The sequence below is a fragment of the Tamandua tetradactyla genome, chromosome 18 (genome assembly GCF_023851605.1).
Source record: "Tamandua tetradactyla isolate mTamTet1 chromosome 18, mTamTet1.pri, whole genome shotgun sequence".
Lineage (NCBI taxonomy): Eukaryota > Metazoa > Chordata > Mammalia > Pilosa > Myrmecophagidae > Tamandua > Tamandua tetradactyla.
The window spans coordinates 27,697,000-27,718,133 of NC_135344.1; the positions used below are offsets into that span (position 1 = coordinate 27,697,000).

General features: G+C 38.2%; 2 long non-coding RNA genes across 4 annotated transcripts in view; both read left to right on the forward strand.

Annotated features, from left to right (window-relative positions):
* LOC143662573 (uncharacterized) overlaps positions 1–2,925 on the forward strand; it is a 55,214-nt gene extending 52,289 nt beyond the window's left edge. For both annotated transcript variants that reach the window (XR_013165434.1, XR_013165432.1), the window contains exons 4-5: positions 869–987; positions 2,766–2,925. This is a non-coding gene — a long non-coding RNA (uncharacterized LOC143662573). The remainder of the gene's footprint in view (positions 1–868; positions 988–2,765) is intronic.
* A 5,850-nt stretch (positions 2,926–8,775) lies between these two features.
* On the forward strand, positions 8,776–14,133 carry LOC143662575 (uncharacterized). 2 transcript variants are annotated; one of them, XR_013165435.1, is made up of 3 exons: positions 8,776–8,867; positions 9,389–9,562; positions 13,952–14,133. It is a non-coding gene; the product is annotated as an uncharacterized LOC143662575 (long non-coding RNA). The 2 variants fall into 2 exon arrangements; XR_013165436.1 differs by having other exon boundaries at positions 8,785–8,829.
* The last annotated feature ends 7,001 nt before the right edge of the window (positions 14,134–21,134 follow it).

A 21,134-nucleotide genomic window follows, 5' to 3' on the forward strand; every position in this document is an offset into this window, starting at 1 on the left:
GAACTTGGATTCAAAAGCAAGGATTCAACCAGGTAAATCTAAACTGTGAGGGAAAAAACCAGGTAGACCAAGTTCAAGTGATTGAAATGAACTTCGAGCTTAATATGAACATGAGTGTGATGAGATTTCTAAATGCTAACCCAAATTTGGAAAGTTCTAACAGAAATAAAGCAGCCTATTGTTGGAAGAGGTTTATCCCTAAGAGACAAAACTATTAATTGAGAATCTCAGATGTGATACTTTACTGGGTACTGTCAAGCATAAGATATAGTCCAGGATTATATAACCAGGCTGACAAACCAGAGTAACAGGCAGAAAAGAACTTAAGCAAAAGTATACAGAACAGTGTCTGATATATGACTGAATTCACTGACATCCCTGAAGGACTAGTATAACAGTAACTTTTTAAATGTAATCTTAAAACTGTAAGCAAGCTAGAAATCATAATAGTAGCCTTAAAACATAACCTTTAAAACAGGCTTTAAATGTAACTTTAAAGCTAGAAGCCAGTGTGGATGACAGCTCTTTGTCTCACAAAGGATCAACCTGCAAATATAAAGTCTGCACTCAGATTTGAATAAACTTTCATCTATTTCCCTAGGCCTCCCAGATATGAATAAAGCTTTTCATCTCAGGTACCTTTCCCAGGTGTCACAGAGGATGTAAATTCTGAAGGAAGTAGGCAATAACGGAGATAAACTAGCAAAATTCTCCAGATCTCTGTTACATGTTAACTAAGACGATCATCCCTCTTTGTCTCCATGGGGTATTAAAGTCATTTGAAACATCACTATAGAGAGGCTGATTTGGGAAGGAAATTCCCCCCTGTCCTCCCGCTGGCATAAATCAACCTCTTTTCCCTCCTCAGCCATTCTGCCTGTCAGTACATTTGGCGGCACCAAGCGAGGAACGCAGATCTGGGAGCACCCCTTCCACAGCAGCACGGGAGGGACTGCAGAAGCCTCAGGGAAAGAACATAAGCCCCAGGTATGGCTGTAGCTAGGAGGGGCTATGGAGGGACAGGTGTTTTGAAAAGGGGAGAACCCGAACCTGGGAGGGTGGCTATAGCCTAAATCATCTCTTTGGGTTATCCATTCATTTATCATGAGGAGCTTGCAAAGTAGTGAGGTAAACCAGGCACATTTACATAACAGTTTCACTGGGGCTAGTCTTCTCCATGCTCATAAATACATCCAGCCCAGCATGGGGCAGGGTAAGTCTCTGCTTATCAACCCACTTCTCAAATCAACAATCATGGTATTTCCCTATTCGCCCAAGTGAACCAGTAGTTCTGTAAAACAGTGTTTGGGTCTCCTGATGCTAGAGGGGGAAGCTGGGACAAAAAAAAATACTAGAAAACTAGTATTTTAGGGTCTGGAAAAGTGGAACCACAATTCAGGGTTCTGAATGAATATATCACTATGGGTCACTTAAAACAGCCTGGGGGACTTGCTTAATACTGTGCAATCCAAAGGAAGGGCTTCCAACAAGAAGAGGAGCAGATCATGGACATCAAGAAAAGGCAGACTCCCCTGGTCTACGTGGGATAGGACTCCCAGGGCTGTGGACCTTCCTGGCAACGTGGGACAGAAATCCTAGAACGAGCTGGGACTCAGCATCAGGGGATTGAGAAAACCTTCTCGACCAAAAGGGGGAAGAGCAAAATGAGACAAAATAAAGTGTCAATGGCTGAGAGATCCCAAACAGAGTTGAGAAGTTATCCTGGGGGTTATTCTTACACATTGAATAGATATCACCTTTTTAGTTAAGGTGTAATGGAGAGGCTGGAGGGAAGTGCCTGAAAATGTAGAGCTGTGCTCCAGTAACCATATTTATTGAAGATGATTGTATGATGATAAAGCTTTCACAATATGACTGTGTGATTGTGAAAACTTTGTGTCTGATGCTCCTTCCATCTACCTTATCAACAGATGAGTAAAACATATGGAATAAAAATAAATAATAGGGGAAACAAATGTTAAAATAAACTTAGATTGAAATGCTAGCAATCAATGAAAGGGAGGGGTAAGGGGTATGGTATGTATGAATTTTTTTCTATCTTTTTATTTCTTTTTCTGAATTGATGCAAATATTCTAAAAAATGATCATGATAATGAATATGCAACTGTGTGATGATACTGTGAATTACAGATTATATATGTAGAATGGAGTGATCATATGTTAAGAATGTGTTTCTTTCTTGTCATATTTTTAAAAAAAATTTTAAAATTAATTAAAAAATTAAAAAAAAAAGAAAAGGCAGAAATGGTGACAATGATTCCAAGGAAATGTAAAGTGGTGCTTTCGTACCATACTTCCATGCCTTAAGGAAAATATCACTGGGAGAGTACAGGCAAATTTCCTTGATCTTTCCTGCTGACCTGTATATATTGGTGGCCATATTTAATAGATTTACCTAGATGATAGATTAATTATCATCTCATACTATTTCAATAGATTGATAAAACTACTCAGTTACCATTCTTCATTACTCACTAATAGAGTTTTCCTTTCTGTACAGAGATACAAATAAACTGCAGGTATTCAGTACTGCCCAGCTCCCTCTTGAAATGGTCAATCAAAGTAGCCACTATTAATGGACCAAGCTTTTCAACGATTAATTGTTTTCAATTTTATGCAGGGGTCTGGACAAAGAATAGATTGAGGTGATGCTGTTATATGCTCTTCACATAATATTCAGTATTCCTTTGTGCAATATTTTAAAATGATCATTACCCGCTGACATTTAGATTGCTTTCTTACAGATTCATCTGGCTGATGGTACTCTGACGGCTGTGCTGGAACAGGTGCTTTGGCTATTATTGACTTTCCTCTCAGGAGCTCAAACTGAACATTAATCGAGATGGTGATCTGAGGGCAGAACAAGCTTTATTTGCACAATAAAACTACTGATGAATGATGATTCCATGCAATAAATACTGCTTGCTTGTTTCATTTGGGCTCTCCTTAGCTCAGAAAAAAGTGAAATGCCAAAGTGTCTAGAAGAGGAAGCCACCCACTTGTTATTTCATATCATCTGCAGTTGCAGAGATAACATCGTCAAATAGGGGAAGAATCCTAGAGACTCTATCATAAACCAGCCATAATGTGATGAGAGAGAAGCCAAAAGCTCTCCTTTAGGTGAGAGCTTTAAGTGATTTTAAAAAAAGCTTTTTTTATTGACAAATCTTCACACACATATAGTCTATACATAGTACACAATCAGTGGCTCACAATATCATCACATAGTGGTATATTCATCACCATGCTCATTTTTAGAACATCTGCATCACTCCAGAAAAACAAATAAAAAGAAAAATGGAAAAATGCAGTAAGTATATTCTGATAAGTTTGATTTTTTTCTTTTTTTTGCATGGGCAGGCACCAGGAATTGAACCCAGGTCTCCAGCGTGGCAGGTGAGAATTCTGCCACTGAGCCACCATTGTAACACCCCAAATCTGATTTTAATAGTAATTGTATATTGTGAGATGTTTGCTTCAATACGATTTCCAAATTTATCTTGGTAATTTAAGTATGAAGGATATAAAAATAGTTTTTATTAAAAATTAAAAAGCGTGTAGTTTTGTCCTAAAATAAAATGAATGGTTATTACAAATGAGAAAATTTTGGGCAAAACCTAAAAGCTGTAGAAGGCTCACGGAAAGAGAAATTATGGTCAAGATTAAGAAAAGTTTGATGGGTTCATAATATACTAATGCAAAATTAAAACTTAGTTTTCTGTTAAAAGTGACAAAGGTTTCTTGGATTATTATTCTATCTTTAGTAAAAAGTTTTCCTTAAGTAGTCAATGTAAAGAGCAAAACGTCTATATTTTATCAAAATAACTTTGTGTTTGTGTTAACAATAGCATATCCTTAGTTGTTCAGAAACAAAACTCACTTTTGAAAAAGCTAAGTTTTTTCCTCAACTTTAATTAAATAAGAAACCAAATATTGTTTCAAACTTGACAAACTTTAACATGTTTCTTTCTCAAGGTCAAACCCTAAAAGATATCTTTTTATTCCAAACAGTTGCAAAAAGATTTGTTCTTTCATCTTATAAAAATTAAGTTCTAAAAATAGTAAAATTCATTTAATATATTATAAGTTGCATAAGAAATGTTCAGTGTTATAATCAAATTTTCATCTATTGCATGTTCAATATAATGCTTCTCTAAAAGTATTTGCAGTAAATTACAAATCAAACTTTCATCTTCAACAAAAAGAGATTTTAGAAAAAAACAAGGCAAGTATATAAACTATGCTGATTTGCTAACTAACATAATCCTAGTTATGTTAGAAAAAGAAACTAAGCCTCTGTTTTAACTAAAGTATTTAGGTATTTACTAAAGCCAATGGGAAAAAATGCTATAATACTTTTACTCACAAAAGAAAAACCTTGCCATCTGAGAAGCCATTAAACATTTATGTTTAAATCCCTAGATTTCTTTTTTACTTCAACTAAGTTTATCTGTTTTCCTTGATTAAGTTGCAGCTATAAAGGCCTTCCACAGCCAGGCTAACTGTTGTTTGTGCAGATATGTTCCAGCTTCAAGTAACTCTAGCTCCCCGTGGAATATTCTTCCACTGCCTTCAGTTAACTGGAGTAATTAAGTAACTGTTACTCACCCAGGCCCCCCAACTAGGCAACTACCTAGTTCTAATACTCTCTAAAACTATTCCCTCTCTTTCCTATATGTTATCTTTATTGTCAGAGTACATCTAAACAGGACCTGCCCATCTGTGACATCTGTTTGGGACAGCATAATCTGGATAATGACTGAAGGTGGCATCCTGGGTACCAGAGCTCCTCTGATTTAACTGCATACAGGCTCATAGGATGGCTGTCCACATTGACAAAATAAATAAACAGGGGACAGAGCAGCCCTAAGCAAGCCAGAACATACCTGCCTCCCCCAATTTCTATTGTATTCTCATTTCTCCACATTACAAGATGTAAACCTATAACCTCCCGTTCCCATGCTCAGGGACTTATGCAGAAGAGGAGGTGGAAGGATTGTGAGAGTGGTGGGAGGGGATGCATTGTAACATAACTCTATGTTTTTGAATTTTCCAATATCCCCCAACCTTTCCAACATTGTCAGCAATTATACACATTCCTACATGTACCAAAAAATTCGTCCTTCAACTTCCCTTTAAGATTAAATGGATTTAGCTCTTTCGGGGTGGGGGATTAAAGCAGGAAAAAATAGAACACCTGCAAGTTGGCACCATTGCCAGCTGGGCACCAGTTATGCCATCAGTCATCATTCTGCAAGCAGGGTACCATTTCCAGGGTCTAACCTCTTTAAGTGGCAGTGGAGAATCTGGTTGGGGCTGGTGGTGCACAAATTTCTTCTAAACACCAAGTGTGAGAGTTTGTAAGTTAATGGGAGTTTGGAGATTAATTTAGTACTTTATGAAATAGGAAAACTATCTGTGGATGTGAATAAGTGCAATAAACTATGCAATGACACAAATTATGTTCAAATTACCATGCAATTATCTTATATGGATATAATATCTTTCTTGTTTTTCAGTTTTCTTTTAGTTTTAGGGACATTTCTGGGTGAAAGATAGGTTGAATAAAAAAAATTACAGATAATGTATAAAATCGCAGTATAGTTTATAGTGCAGTATAGTTTACCCAAAGGATGGCTCCTTGTTGTGGCTGCCATTTGTTTAAAATTACCATTTCTTCAGGGACTTAAATCTCACAATCTATCTAGCATTCAGGTAAGCACTTTAGATGTATTATGTGAATTAACCCATACAACAGCCTTGTGTACAAATGAAGAAAAGGGGAGTTCAAATAATTTGCCCAAGGCCAAACAGTTATGAAGGCTACAAGGTAGAATAGAAGTTTTGGAATGTACTGCTTGAAGCTATGCCCAAGAAAATATGTACTGAAAGTGAAGAGCCAAGCAGCTAATTTAGGAAAGAGGAAAAGGGGACAGAAACCCCCAGGTAATCAACTACAAACATATAGCTGGCATGGATATTCCAGTGGGCATGGAGAGCATGTAAAATGTCTTCTCTTATACGTCTCTCTGCTCTGCTTTGACAGAAGGCTTTTATAGATTTCTTAAGTGCTGGAGGGAACATAGAAAATTCTAGACTTTCTACTCTCTGGGTCAATTATCTGCCTGACACAGGTATCTTTTATGGTTAAAAGTAGTAAACCAAAACCGCTTTCTTAAAGCCCTCTTATGATGTGATTACATTTTTTTTTTTACATGGGCAGGCACCGGGAATCAAACCCGGGTCCTCTGGCATTGCAGGCAAGCATTCCTGCCTGCTGAGCCACCGTGGCCCACCCGTGATTACATTTTTGCACAGATCATTTAACTTGTTTGATTTCTTCATAGCCACCCTTACTTGTCAAAGCTGGCATTGTCTCCCTCACTTTACTGTAGTGATTCTAAAACTTGTCTTCATGTTAGAATCACCTAGGGGGCTTTCAAAACATCTGAAAAGTGAGTCCCACCTCACAGCAATTAAATTGTAATCACCAGGGTTGGGTCAAAGCATCTTATTTTATGAAAACTCTCCAGAGGACTCCAGGGGCTCGAGAGTCACTGTTAAGCTTGAATGAACTGACGCTTGCCGTCAGAGTTAGTGTTACTGGTTTGTTGAGAAACCATTGTGTACCCCTGCCTCAGTTAGAGCGATTACAAGCCACTAGGGAAAAATTCAAGATGGTGCAACTTTAAGTGCCAAATTGAATGGTTGCAAGCAAATGTAAATTCTATGACTGGAAGAATGATGCTCTTATCCTCACCTACAATTTGGGGCCCAGGCTGTGAGCCAGGTGGGGCCACTGGGGACTAAGAACCCCCAACTCATGTTTAACCAGTGCAGCATTTTCTCCTGATTTACTGTAAAATAAATCACTCCCCCAACATAATTCTCATAACCGAATAGACACCAATGCTCCATTTTTATGGATCTTCTTCATTTTGTACATTGTTATCCCCTTCATCTTTCACAGCATCCCTCCAGCACCTGGATATCTTTCACCCTGAGATAATCTTATTTTGTGCAATACGAGAGAGACACAGTCTCCATATATGGGGCCAATTTCAACATATATATTTTATCCAAACTCACTTCTGGGCCTTAAACTAATACTGTCACAATCCAATGGTTCCTCAAATTCATTGCATCTGAAAATGAGTCAAGGATTTTTCAGCTACCCCTAAACACCTATGATCCCCTAAATCTATATCCCCTGCCAGACTCCCTTTCATGTATAACATGTAATTACCCATGACAGTTCCCTCAAGGGTGACAGACATCTCAAACTCAATGCATCCCACACAAAATTCATCATCATTTTCTTTTTTGTCTACCCTTTTACCTAAAATTCTCTATCAGGGGCATCATCATTCATCTGGTCATCCAAGTTAGAAATCTGGATATTGTTCTTAATTTTTCCTTCTTCCTCTCTCTCCATATTAATCAACATGAAATTGGTGTTGCTTATTTCACATCCTCCCTATTTTTCTGCTGCCATCCTCTATAACGTCACTGTCTCTACTCTAGCTAAGACTCTAACCAGTTTCAACTCCCCAAGCTTCCAGTATTATCTTTCTCAAACCCTCCTGCCATACCATACCATATCCATAGTATAAAATGTAAGGCTGGTTATGGCACTGTCTTCTTATTGTTCAGTGTCTCCCTGGGACAGGATAGGTTCCTAGCTATTTACGGGACCCCGGTTTCCTCTGTGGGCTGGGAAATGTCTACCTCTCCACAACCCCCTTGGCCTCTAAGACTCAACTCTCCATAAGTAAACTGTTAGCTCTCCCCCTCCAACCTGCCATGGTAACCTGTGCTTTGGGGTCTTCTACCTTTTGTTTGGCAAACTCCTTCACATCATTTAGGATGCATTTCTGCTATATTCTCCTCCAGGAAACTGTACCTCATCACCACTGGTTCCAAGGTTCTCCTTGGTATGTATTCACAGCACTGTATTAATATTAATCACCATCCTTCTCTATGGTGTGAGTTTCTCAAATTTGGTGGCTGTACTCTGTATTCTCAGCCTCTAAACAGAGCCCGGTGCTCAATGAAACACTGTTGAATTATGAAAGATTATTTCCATGGTCCTCAGTATGTGCTTCTCCTACAATCCTTATTCCCTTCTATTGTAATCACTGTGCCCTTCCCCTCTCTCTCCACCTAGACTGATAACTCATTAGAGTTATCAAGGATTGTGCTTTATTCATCTTTGTTTTTTCAGTGTTAACCAGGCTGCCTGACCATGAATAGCTGCTTAGCAGTGATAACTAAACTAAAGGAGGAAAGAAAGGAAGATCCAATTTAGGTATGATGGTTCAGTGCAATCTGCAAGCTTTGAACATTAAAAATTCAAATAAGGGTGGGCCGCGGTGGCTCAGCGGGCAAAGTGCTTGCCTGCTATGCCGGAGGACCCCGGTTCGATTCCCGGCCCCAGCCCATGTAACAAAAACGGAGAAACAGAATACAATAAAACAAGAAAATGTTTAAAGATGTTTCCCTTTCTTCCTTCCTTCCTTCCTTCTATCCTTCCTTCCTTCTCTCTGTCTTTCCTTTAAAAAAAAAAAAAAAAAAAAAAAAAAAAAAAAAAAATTCAAATAAAATACAATGTATGTTATCCTTCCCTTCAGTATTTAAACAAATGAAACAATTAGAGATCTTAGAGCTTTAAGGGATAGTTATCATCACATATCTGACTACAAATGGAATGTTAGTCATATAACATTCTGGAGTTGAATCATAATAAGGTTCTGAAAGGAATCATCAACTTCAGTGATAGAAAATTGTAGGAAATAGTTCCCCTTGCATGTACGAATGGACAAAGACAGCACTAGAAAAAATGGATAGTGAGGAAACATGAAACCGCAGTTGTATATAAGTGTCATTTATCTTTTTATGTCATTTATCTTTTTAATTCAAGCTCGATATCGTTAAATGCATGATACTCATTGGGGCAAAATCTTAAAGATCAATGATTAGAGATTCAAAAACAATAAATATTTTTTAAAAATCTTATCAGCAGGGGCATTCTAAAACAATAATTATTAAAAGCTCAAAGCAAAGAGTCTAACTAATAAGAGGTATTAATTGGTGGCAAAAATAGAGTTAATATTATTACAGCTTGAAGCAAATTTTCTAATAATATTTTGTAATGTTGCTGTGGAGTGCCATGAATATTTAGAAAAATTTTGTTCCTTCCTTCCATCCATATAATCTCTCCTCACATCCAGATATGTCATTAATAATTGTAGCTTTCTTTGAATTCCAATCCCAATCATTTAGTAGATTTGTTTTTCCATATAAAATTATATAACCTTTTTAGAAATAAAAAAAATTGTTTTTCCATTTTCTTTACTGATATTTATAGGTGGAGGTGCGATGTAATTTAGAGATGTCCTCTACAATCTCTGAGAGTGCAGTTGAGGAGGAGGTTGACATGTCAGGATCCAGCAGCCACCAGTACCAGCTGTAAAGAGCCAGGTCCATGAACCGAACTCCTGTGGCTGAGCCCATCCCTAGCAAGGCTTAGCCTGGGAGCCGGGTAAGGCATTCAGGCTGGGAGAAGGGCATGAGCTTGTCTGAGACTGGTTAGCTTCTTTGGTGAAGGTGAAAATGTGACCTCTGTCCATCTGTGTTCTCCTGGGCAGCTTATTAAACATACAGATTTGTTTCCAACCCACCAACAAAATCAGATTCCCTGCAGGTGTATAGGACTCTGCATTTACCAGTCTCCCCAGGGGATGCATAGGCATGCACAGTTTGAGAAAAACTGTTTTAAACCATATACAATTTGTCTCTAGTGACCCCTCCTTTTCCCCTCCCATTTTAGGGAACCATATTATTTTAGACAGAGCCCTAAATCTACCTAATTTTAAAAGGCAATTCATTTGGAAGCTTTTGTATGCGATTAACAAGCAATTACTTTTGATATCCTGCACAGTGAATTCCAAAGCGTGTTAGTACACAGACGTGAGAACTGCCATGAGGTTCTGGGAGTCTCGGCTCATTGAATTTTTCTAATGATCACTCTGAGTTTTCCCCAGAGCACTCCAAAGGCTTGACCCTTCAGAGCTCACATTTTTATGACATGATCCTCACGATAAATGCATTAATCCTTAGGAGAACTCAGATGATCTTCTGAATGAAATTCAATACTGTAACTCTAAATAGAACACGATCAAGCACTGAGAAAATCTTAATACAGAGAATATAAAATACTAGAGCTGGGAACTCTAATTTCACAATTTAATAACCAACATTGGCTCGAATATCCACGCATATGTTAGAATACCATAATTATTCAGTAGGCAAGGTGTGGGAAATGAAAAGAATTGGAATAAAGTCATACATGCATGCACAGATACACAGGGAACTGTCAAGAACTCTCAGATTTTGCTTAACAGCCCTCCCACATTGCTCAAACTGAATCACCCACGGTGGTCATTTGTTAAACACTACAAACTGCCATTCTCAAATCTAAATTCACATCCAAGGCAAAATGGTTTTGGTTTTACCCGGTTTTTATTTTCAAATCTATATCAAAGATTAAAATAAAAAATCTATGCCTTTTAAAGGCCATTGTTAGTTTTAACCATGTCACGTGGAAGGAACAACCCCCAAATATTAACAATCACTAATATATTAATTAATTTGAATTAGTTTATAAGGAAATATGAAGAGAAAGTGACACATCGAGCAGGCAAATTTTGATCATCAGGAGGGGAGAGAGACTGATCCACACGATAGAGTTCCCTTTATAAGTAAAAATGGAGGCAATTCATAAGGAGCATGAGGCAGCAGAGGATTTGATATTGTGCCAAGGGGCCACTAGATGTTAAGTGGCTCGGGGATACCAAATCCAAACATAAACACCCTATCTCCATCTAGCCTGGCAGGTGAATATGAAGCAGACACACATTTCTCAGCTACATGGAGATCTGAGAGTGAGGCATCTCAAGATGAAACTAATTTTATTTTACTTCCAGTTAAATATTAAATCTCGGTACTGTTGCTCTTTGCTGTTAGGATGTAAGATCTCCTCAAATTCTCTAAATCAAGATGCGTAGATAAAGGTTGGTTTATGTTACAAAATTCAGTATAACTTACTTGAAGCAAAACCATTACAGAAATGTTTATGTACAAAAAATGAACTGAGGATTGAGTTTAATAATAACAATTATGCATTATGCCCTTAATATATGCCAACCATTTTTGAAGGACTTTACATGCACTAGCTCAATTTTCACCATAATCCTCCATACTATTATTTTCCTAGGTTTTCAGATGACAAAAAAAAGTCTAATTAAAGTAAACTAGAGCTAGAACTACAGGCAGGTGACAGAGCTGGGACATGCCCCCAAGTTTGATGTACTACCACCCCTCATCCTTTTTTTAATTAATATTTTATTATAAACAATGCACAAACAAACATTCTTGATATACAAACATTCTTGACATACAAATATTGTTGACATGGTTACAATCAATGGCTCACAATATCATCACATAGTTGTGTATTCATCACCATGATCATTTTTTTCAAAATTTGCATCACTCCAGAAAAAGAAAGAAAAATGAAAAAACTCATACATGCCATACCCCTTACCACTTCCTTTCATTGGTCACTAGTATTTCGATCTACTCAATTTATTCTAACCTTTGTTCCCCCTATTATTTGTTTCTTTCGTATCCATATTTTTTATTCATCTGTCCATACCATAGATAAAAGGAGCATCAGACACAAGGTTTTCACAATCATACAATCACATTGTGAAAGCTATACATTATGCAATCATCTTCAAGAAACAAGGCTACTGGAACACAGCTCTACAGTTTCAGGCACTTCCCTCTAGCCACTCTAATACAACATAAACTAAAAAGGGGATATCTTTATAATGACTAACAATGACCTCCAGAATAAACTCCTGACTCTGTTTGAAATCTCTGCCACTGATACTTTATTTTGTCTCATTTCTTTCTTCCCCCTTTCAGTAAGGAAGGTTTTCTCAATCCCTTGATGCTGAGTCCCAGCTCAGTACAGGATTTCTGTCCCATGTTGCCAGGGAGGTTTACACCCCTGGGAGTCATGTCTCAGTAGAGAAGGGGAGGGCTGTGAGTTTGCTTGCCATGTTGGCTGAGAGAGAGAGGCCACATCTGAACAACAAAAGAGGTTTACTGGGGGGTGATTCTTAGGCTTAATTTAAGTAGGCTTAGCTTATACTTTGTGGGGATAAGTTTCATAGGGACAAACCCCAAGATTGAGGGCCCAGCCTATTGATTTGGTTGTCCCCACTGCTTGCGAAAATATCAGGAATTCGCCAAATGGGGGAAGCTGAATTTTCCCCCCTTTCTTCCCATTCCCCTAAGAGGACTTTGCAAATAGTTCTTTATTCACTATTCAAACCACTCTGGGATTTACTGGGGCATCACAATAAACTGAACAAACCTACGAAATCTCATGCCCTATTCAAGGTTCCATGTACTTATGGTGTTCAATTAAACTGTCCATATAATTCAAATTAGGAAATGCCCTAGGCAAAATATAAATTTTGTACCAAATAAACATTTCTTGCTTTAGTCTCACACAGAAATTGAAGTTTTAAAATATGAATGACCATCTCTTTTCAATACCCTGCAATATTGACATTCCTTTGTTCTTCCTCATGCAAAAACATTTTTTAATTTGTACATTTAGTCACTATCACTATACACTCTAGGCATTCCTAGATTATACCATCTCAGTCTTCATTGTCTATCTTTCCTTCTCATGCCTTCTTTCTTAATCACAAAACTGAATGCCTACAAAAAACTAAAAGGGTTTTGACTATATAAAAAACACTAATATCAAAAGATCCCTACATTTACAAGCTTCTCTAGTCTGTATAAGGTCAAATTTAGTTTTTAAAAATCCTTGCAATATTTCAAGGACATTTTTATAGAGTACGGCTCATGTTTTTTGAGCCAATTGAGTAAGAATCTCTCAGAACTTAAATTTCTTCTGACTAGTTGAATTATTTCTTCTGTAAGCTATATTAATTTGGCACACCAAAAGACTGTTATCTTAGGTTTCTGGGTTCAGGTGATTAAAGATAGGTGAGTATCAATGAACTTACGGATCATTAATTCAGAATCCACATAAAACACTTGTTTCAGACAGAGGAAAAATAAATCTATTCCATAAACACAAAATCGGCTTCTAAGACCATCACCCATCTCAAATATACAATTCACTGCTCCTTTATATAAGATAAAATCCCGAGTTTACTATGTGCCAGATAATGATAAGAGAAACACTTCAGTACTTGAAATATTGTCCAAATTACATGCATTGCCTAGGAAGAGTAGATTTATACTGACTAGCAATAATAGTTTTGCATTTATCCTTTGTGTTCAGCAATCACACAATAATAATTTAGCACTATAATTTTGAAGATGAAAGAATTCAATATTATCTTCATATCTTTTGATGTTTTCTTTCTTCCACATATGTAAACACTAGATTTCAGCTACATCTGGCATGAGCTCTAATCTTTCTTTTTTTTTTCTGTTAATTGTGTGTTTCATTTCTTCCTTAGCTATAGTTCACCATGTATGAGAGGGAAAACTGGACACAGAGGTAGAAGTCCTTTGATTTTTGTAGCAAAGAAATTTAGGTACTCTTTCTTAGTCTACATGTTTTCTCTGTAAGACCTTCCATTTCCTAAGGATTAAAAGGGTCATTACATATGGAAGTACATTTAAAGTAATAAAACAAGGCATGGAATGAGTTCTTATTGAAAGAAGACATTAAAAAAGTAATTCTACATATATTCTGCACACATCCTGATTTTGCATTTCCAGATGAAATTGTTTGAATTAGATTTGCAAAGAATCCTATTTTGGGAACATAAACTAATCAATCTCTCTTATCCTCTCCTTCTCATTATTTCAGTGTATTTGGCAACAGATCACCATATATTTGCCAGAAGTAAGGTTGGTATATGGTATTGGTTTATTCCGAGGATGAGCTTCTTCAGAGTCCTCTAGGGAACTTAAAAAATATGTAATCTCGGGCTTTCACCTAGAGGCTTTCTCAATACATCTTTTTGTATTTCAGTACAATTTTTACCACAATAAAATAATATTGATCCAATTCTTTCTTATCATTTAATTTTAAGAATTATATTTGTCCCTAGTTATTTAAAAGAAAAAATTTTCCTTCATCTAAATTCTCAATGATAGTTGATTAATTTTTTCTTTTTAATAGAAATCCTATATGCAACACCGTCATACTTTTAAAATAATCAACAAATTGTCATAGAATATGAGTTAGCTCCCTATTATATATATACATATATATATATATAGTTTCCCAATACTGAGGGGCACCTTTGGTAAGATTTGGGCAGAGGACACACAGTGCTTGGAGCAAGGGCTCAGCTGTTAGATGGCATTCAGACATGAGGGCTCCTGCTAGGTGTAGAACTATTAAGGATTCAGATCTGAGATAGACATTCCAGAAATGAACAAGGTAGAGAGGTGAGCTGGCTCACAAGCAAGTGGTATTTTACAGGTCTAAAGACCCAGCTACTGCACCAAAGAGTTTAGAATTTCATTACCTGATGCTTTAAGAACAGCACCTTGTAATAGTTAGATTCAGGTATGAACTTGGCCGGGTGATGGTGCCTTGTAGTTCTGTTGCTGTGATCTTAAATCATCAGCATGTGAAATTCAACTATGGCTGCCTACTGCAGTCGGCTAAGGGAAGTGCCTTCCACAGTGAGTAATGTATAATTTAATTATCTCAGGCTCAAAAGAGAGAGGTTAGAGGAGAGCTTGGCAGCTTAGACCCAGACTTTGGAGATGCAGAAAGTAACTGTCCTGGGGAAAGCCATTTGAACCCAGAAGCCAGGCGAGAGGGCCAGCAGATGTCACCACGTGTCTTCCCATGTGACAGAGAAACCCAGATGAAGCAAGCTACATTTTCTCCAAGAAACTATAAATTTGTAACTAAATAAATCCCCTTTATAGAAGCTAATCCATTTATGGCATATTGCCTTTCAGCAGCCCTAGCAACTAAAGCACAACTAATAATTGCAAAGCAGAATTGGGGATAAAAATTCCCCATGATGTGTAAAGGAACAAATTATATCATAAGGCAATATATAAAAATTCCCATAAGCATGAAAGAAATCCCCAGAGAAGGTTGGAGAAGGAGATAGAGAATTTTTCACAGAGAGGGCATGAGTGGAGTCGGGCTGGATGGAAAACATGGCTGTCACTGTTTGGCAAATGGTGCTATGGAAAAGGAAAGAACATTCTAAGAGGAGGGTTTGGTATAAGCAAAGGAATGGGCAAAGGTTTTAGGATCTTAATTTTACAGGCACAAACAACTTGCATTGTGATTGAAGCCTCTTCAATTGTGGAAGACTGTCCCAATCCACTCACCTCTTCAGCTCAGCACTAAGAGAAACTTTATTTTACACACAAGTTCATACAAGGTCCACTGCCAAATACCAAACTGACAAAATAATTAAATAAATAAATGGTAATGTCTCATCTTGATTTTTAAGCACTATTAATATGTAAATGAAATAAACTTTTTTGCAGTGGAAGTTTTAAATATATGTAGTTAAAACGTTAAACATCTGGTACCATTTGACTGAGTAGCAATTCAACTTCTACAAATTTTTTCTAAGGAAACAATCACCAGTTTTTCAGAATAGGCACTTATAGGCATATTGTCTTAGTTTTCAGCTGCTGTGACAATCCTACACAATTGTTTGCTTAAATAATTGGAGTTTATGGCTCACGATTTCAGAGGTCAAAAATGCAAACCAATGTGCTAGCTAGCTTCCTTATGGAGGCTGGCAATCCTTGGGTTCCTTGGCTGCTGTACAAGCTGCTCTGCCACTTGGGCCATATGATCCAGCTGATCCATTGGTGCTGGAAGTGTCAGTGACAAATAGAGATCCTGTCTGGAGCCCCTATAGGAGAATCATAACATAGACCCTTAGGATTTTGGAGCAAAGCCTTACTGTCTGCTGGAGATAACTACTCTCCTTTTGAGAAAGCAGTTATTTTGGCCTGCTACTGGGCCTTAGTAGAGACTGAAAGCTTAATCATGGGCCACCAAGTTTCCATGGGACCTGAGTTGCCTACCATTAGCTGGGTGTTGTCTGACCAACCAAGCCATAATGTTGGGCATCCACAGCAGCACTCCATTATAAAATGGAAATGGTATATATGAGATAGGGCCAGAGCATGTCCTAAAGGCACAAGTAAGTTATGTGAAGAACTGGCCCAAATGCTCATGGTCTGCACTCCTGTCACATTATCTTCACTTTCCCAGCTCAGAGCTATGGCTTCTTGGGGAGTTCTTATAGTCAGTTGACTGAGCAAGAGAACACTCAGGCCTGGTTTACAGATGGTTCTGCACAATATGCAGGTACCACCCAAAAGTGGACAGCTGTAGCACTGCAACCCCTTTCTGGGATGTCCCTGAGAGTGGTGAGGGGAAATCCTCCCAGTGCGTGGAACTTCCAGCAGTGCACCTGGTTGTTTATTTTGCTTGGTAGGAGAACTGGCCAGAGGCACATTTGTATACTGACTCATGGACTGTTGTCAATGGTTTGGCTGGATGGGGAGGGACTTAGAAGCAGCATGACTGGAAAATTGGTGACAAAGAGGTTTGGGGATGAGGTATATGGATAGCCCTTTCTGAGTGGGCAAAAAACATGAAAATATTTGTGTCCCATGTGAATGTGCACCAGAGGGTGACTTCAGCAAAGAAAGGTTTTAATAATCAAATGAATAAGATGACCTATCTGTGGATACCAGTCAGCCTCTTTCCCCAGCAACTCCTGTCATTGCCCAATGGGCTCATGAACAAAGTGCTCATGGTGGTAGGGATGGAGGTTATGCACGGACTCAGCAACAGGGACTTCCACTCACCAAGGCTGATCTGGCTACAGCCATTGCTGAGTGCCCAATCTGCCAGCAACAGAGACCCACACTTAGCCCCTGATATGGCACCATTTCCTGAGATGATCAGTCAGTTATACTGTAGCAGGTTAATTACATTGGGCCAATCCCATCATGGAAGCAATTTGTTCTAACTGGAATAGACACATACTCTGAATATTGATTTGGTTCCTCTGCCTTCAATGCTTCTACCAAAACTACCACCTGTGGACTTACAGAATGCCTTGTCCACCATCACAATATTTCACACAGCATTGCTTCTGATCAAGAAACCCACTTTCCAGCACATGAAGTGCAGGAATGGGCACATGTTCATGGAATTCATTGGTCTTACCATGTTCCCCATTACTGAGAGGCAAGGGGGTTAATAGAACAGTGGAATGGCTTTTTGAAAATTCAATTATTTATGCCAACTAGGTGGCAATTCCTTGCAGGGCTTGGGTGATGTTCTCCAGGAGGCTGTGTATGCTCTGAATCAGCATCCAATCTATGGTGCTGCTTCTCCCATAGCCAGGATTCATGGGTCCAGAAATCAAAGTGTGGAAATGGGAGTGGCACCACTCACTATTACCCCTAGTGATCCACTATGAAAATTTTTGCTTCCTGTTCCTGCACACTTGAGCTCTGCTGGTCTACAGTTTTTAGTTCCAGAAAGGGGAGTGCTTCTACCAGGAGATACAACAACGATTCCACTGGACTGGAATCAAAGACTGCCATCTGGTCACGTTGGGATACTCATGCCCCCTGGATCAACAAGTGAAGAAGGGGATTACTTTACTGGTTGGGGTGATTGACCCTGACTATCAGGGGAAAATGAGACTGCAGCTACACTATGCAGGTAAAGAAGAGTTTTCCTGGAATATAGGAGAACCCCCTAGGTGTCTCTTAATATTACCATGCCCTATGATTAAAATCAATGGAAAACTGCAAAAACCCAATCCAGGCAGGACTACCAACGGCCCAGAAACTTCAGGAATAAAAATTTGGGTCACCCCACTAAGCAAGGAACCATGGCCAGCTGAGGTGCATGCTGAGGGTAAAGGTTTGTACGTAGGACAGTTGAGTACTGTTAGGAAATGAAAAAATGTGTCTGTCATTTTCTATTTAGAGTTTAAGTATGGTATAAGGTGATGTGAATAGCTGCCAAGTTGACAAAGGGGTGGACTGTGATGGTCACTTTCATGTGTCATCTTGTCCAAGTGATAGTTAGTGTCCAGTTGTTTGGTCAAGCAAGCACTGCCTATTGGCTGCTGTGAGGACATTTCATGGACTTAAATCCTGAGCATGTTGGCTGCATCCATGGGTGATTAAATTTGCAAACAGCTAAGGGGATGTCTTTTGCAATGAGTGACACTTTATTTAATCACTGGAAGACTTTTAAGGAGGGTTCAGAAGAGACAATCCCTCTTTCTGCTTCAGCCAGCCAGCCTCTCCTGAGAGTTCATTGAGGACATCATCAGAGCTGCCAGCTTTCAACCTGCCATACAGATTTTGTACTCTTACATCACCACAGTTGCATGAGACACCTTTATAAATCTCATATTTACAGATCTCTCCTGTTGGTTCTGTTTTTCTAGGGAACCTAGCTAATACACCATCACAGGGTGATGTCCTTTCCTTTCTATTCTAGGGTCTCACTAACTTCTGGCTTCCAGCCCCTCCATGGCTTTCTCTCCTACTATGTCTGAATTTCTTCTACTTATAAAGAACTCCAATAATCCAGATTAAGGCCCAATATAATTCAATTGGGCCATACTTACACCAAAATATCATCTTCAAGAGAGCTCATTTATAATCAGCTCACTCCCAAAGGAATGTGGATCAAGACATGGCACAGGTATAAATTGGGGTATGTAACTCAATCCACCACAGATATTTATCATATTGAAAATAATTTAACTTCAAAGGATGGTGAATTTTTAAATTATGGTACAATAAAATACTACATAATAATTAAAAATTGTGCAATGTTTGTTCGTTCAACAAAGTATTTAGTGACATGGAAAAACTTTTATGATAAAATTTTAAGTAAAAAAAGCATGTTACAAAGCAGTATGCTCAGGTGTGTATGTGTGTGTATGTGAATGTGCATGTATAAGAAACTGAAAATATATATATAAACTGGTTATCTCTGGATGGTGGCATTTGGGATGGTTTTAGACTTTTGTGTAGTTTTCTGTATTTTTCAGCTTACTAACCTAATTCACTTTAGGAAAAAAATGCTATTTTTAAGATAAGTCTTTCTGATTTATTCATGTGTGTGAGTCTGTACTCATGGCTGCAACCTGGAGTGACTGTTACCCTCTTTTCTGAAGTCCCTTTTCTCAAGAACTCTTCCAAGTCATGCAGCAGCAACTCCTCCTACAGACTTGAAGTTTATTTAACTTAGATTCTGGATCTTGTTTGATCCTCAGTTTATATCTGTTAATTTGTTTAGGATATCTAAACATTTTTAAAAATTATTTTTCTCTGTTAAGTAGAAAATAGGAAGTGACACCACTAATTGGGTTCCCCCAACACAAATATGGTTATTTTCCAAAAAACTTTCTAGATCCCCATATAGAACTAACAGCTGTTCCAAACCAATTTCTTTCCTAGTGAAGTCTAAAACAATTCAAAATCCTAACAATTAGTAAAATACAGACACTGAACAAAAAAAATAGCTACTATCCAGTACACTTTCAGGGCATACTTGTAAATATTAGCTGTATCTATGACCCAGAACTTAAATGAAAAATAAATCTTGATAATGAGTTATTTACAATGAGAAGTGCACCTACTAACTCCCAAATATAAATTAAGAGAACTGGGAGTGTGCAGCTTCCTCATACCAAGAATTACCTAGTTGTACACAAAGACAATTGCTCATTCAATGAATAAAACCTCTTGTCTTCCTTCAAACTTTCCCACCAGCCCATTAGGGGCTTACAGAAAGAAACTGGTAAAAAGTAACACACCAGAGGTGTTTGCAATATAACCTCACTTTAATTCAAATTCTAGTTAAAATCCTGGTGGTCTTGAATTTCTTCGTAAAGCTAAGGCAGGCTTATTAGAAGATTATTGCTTAGGTTCCAATCAGCCTAAAGAAAATGGATCAGTTCATCAGTAAGGCAGGCTTTGTACAGGCAGTCTATTACATTTGAGAATTCCCAATTCCTCTTTCTCATCATGAGTGTAAAAAACCAGTTGGCTGGTGCCTGGGTTACTCTCCATGGAATCGTTTGGCTGAGGGCTCCTTATCCCCAACTGGCCTATCTCACTCTCCAGTGAACAGAGTCAAAAAGCCTCTTTCATCAATCTTACCCCAATGAGAATCTGTGATTCCTATGAACCCCTCAAGAATAGGAAGCCAATAACACACATAGACAGACTAAATGGTTGCACTACTTAACAGTGCTTTATCAAGGACTAAGAGCTAGTTGAAGATCTTTTGAGTTACTTTCCACATCACTCTCTTTGGTGACTGGAAATATTTCAAAACAGGTTATTAAACACTATTGACACCACTGAGAGCTCAGGCTCTAAGACCGCTCCTCCTGGTAGTGATCCTAATAACACCCAGAAATCCAACTCAACTGCCTGGTTTTTATCACATTCCATTGGCAACTAGGAATCTGACCTCATATCTGAGTCATAATCAGAGGATATTCTTGCCACCTAATAACAGTGGTGGAATCTTCCTTCATGTTTCTCTGCAGCTGGGACTTCCTCCTTGTTTAGGATGAGCAGCTAAGAATTTCATTTTTCCCAGACAAGGACTTTTATTCAGCAAACTTCCTTGTTTGCCTAGAAATTTCCTTCAAGTTTCATTTCGCACACCACTTTCTTCTTTCTGACATTCTTTCTCCCCCACATCAAGTAAGATATCTTCCCTCTGATTCTATAGCATCGTACACATATGTCTGCTGTGGTTTGCATCATGCTTCTGTGTAGCTGTGGATGATGAGCCATCTCACCAAATGAGCTGCAATATGCATGAAAACAAAGATTGCATTTGACTCATCTTTTAATATCTGTCTTGGCCAGCACAGTGGCTAGTCCACTGCTGTATCTCAATAAACACTGGTAAATTGACCAAATGAAAAAAGTGGTCCTGACCATCTTTATATCCTCCTATGAGAGAATATACTATTGGATCTAGATCAGGGTGG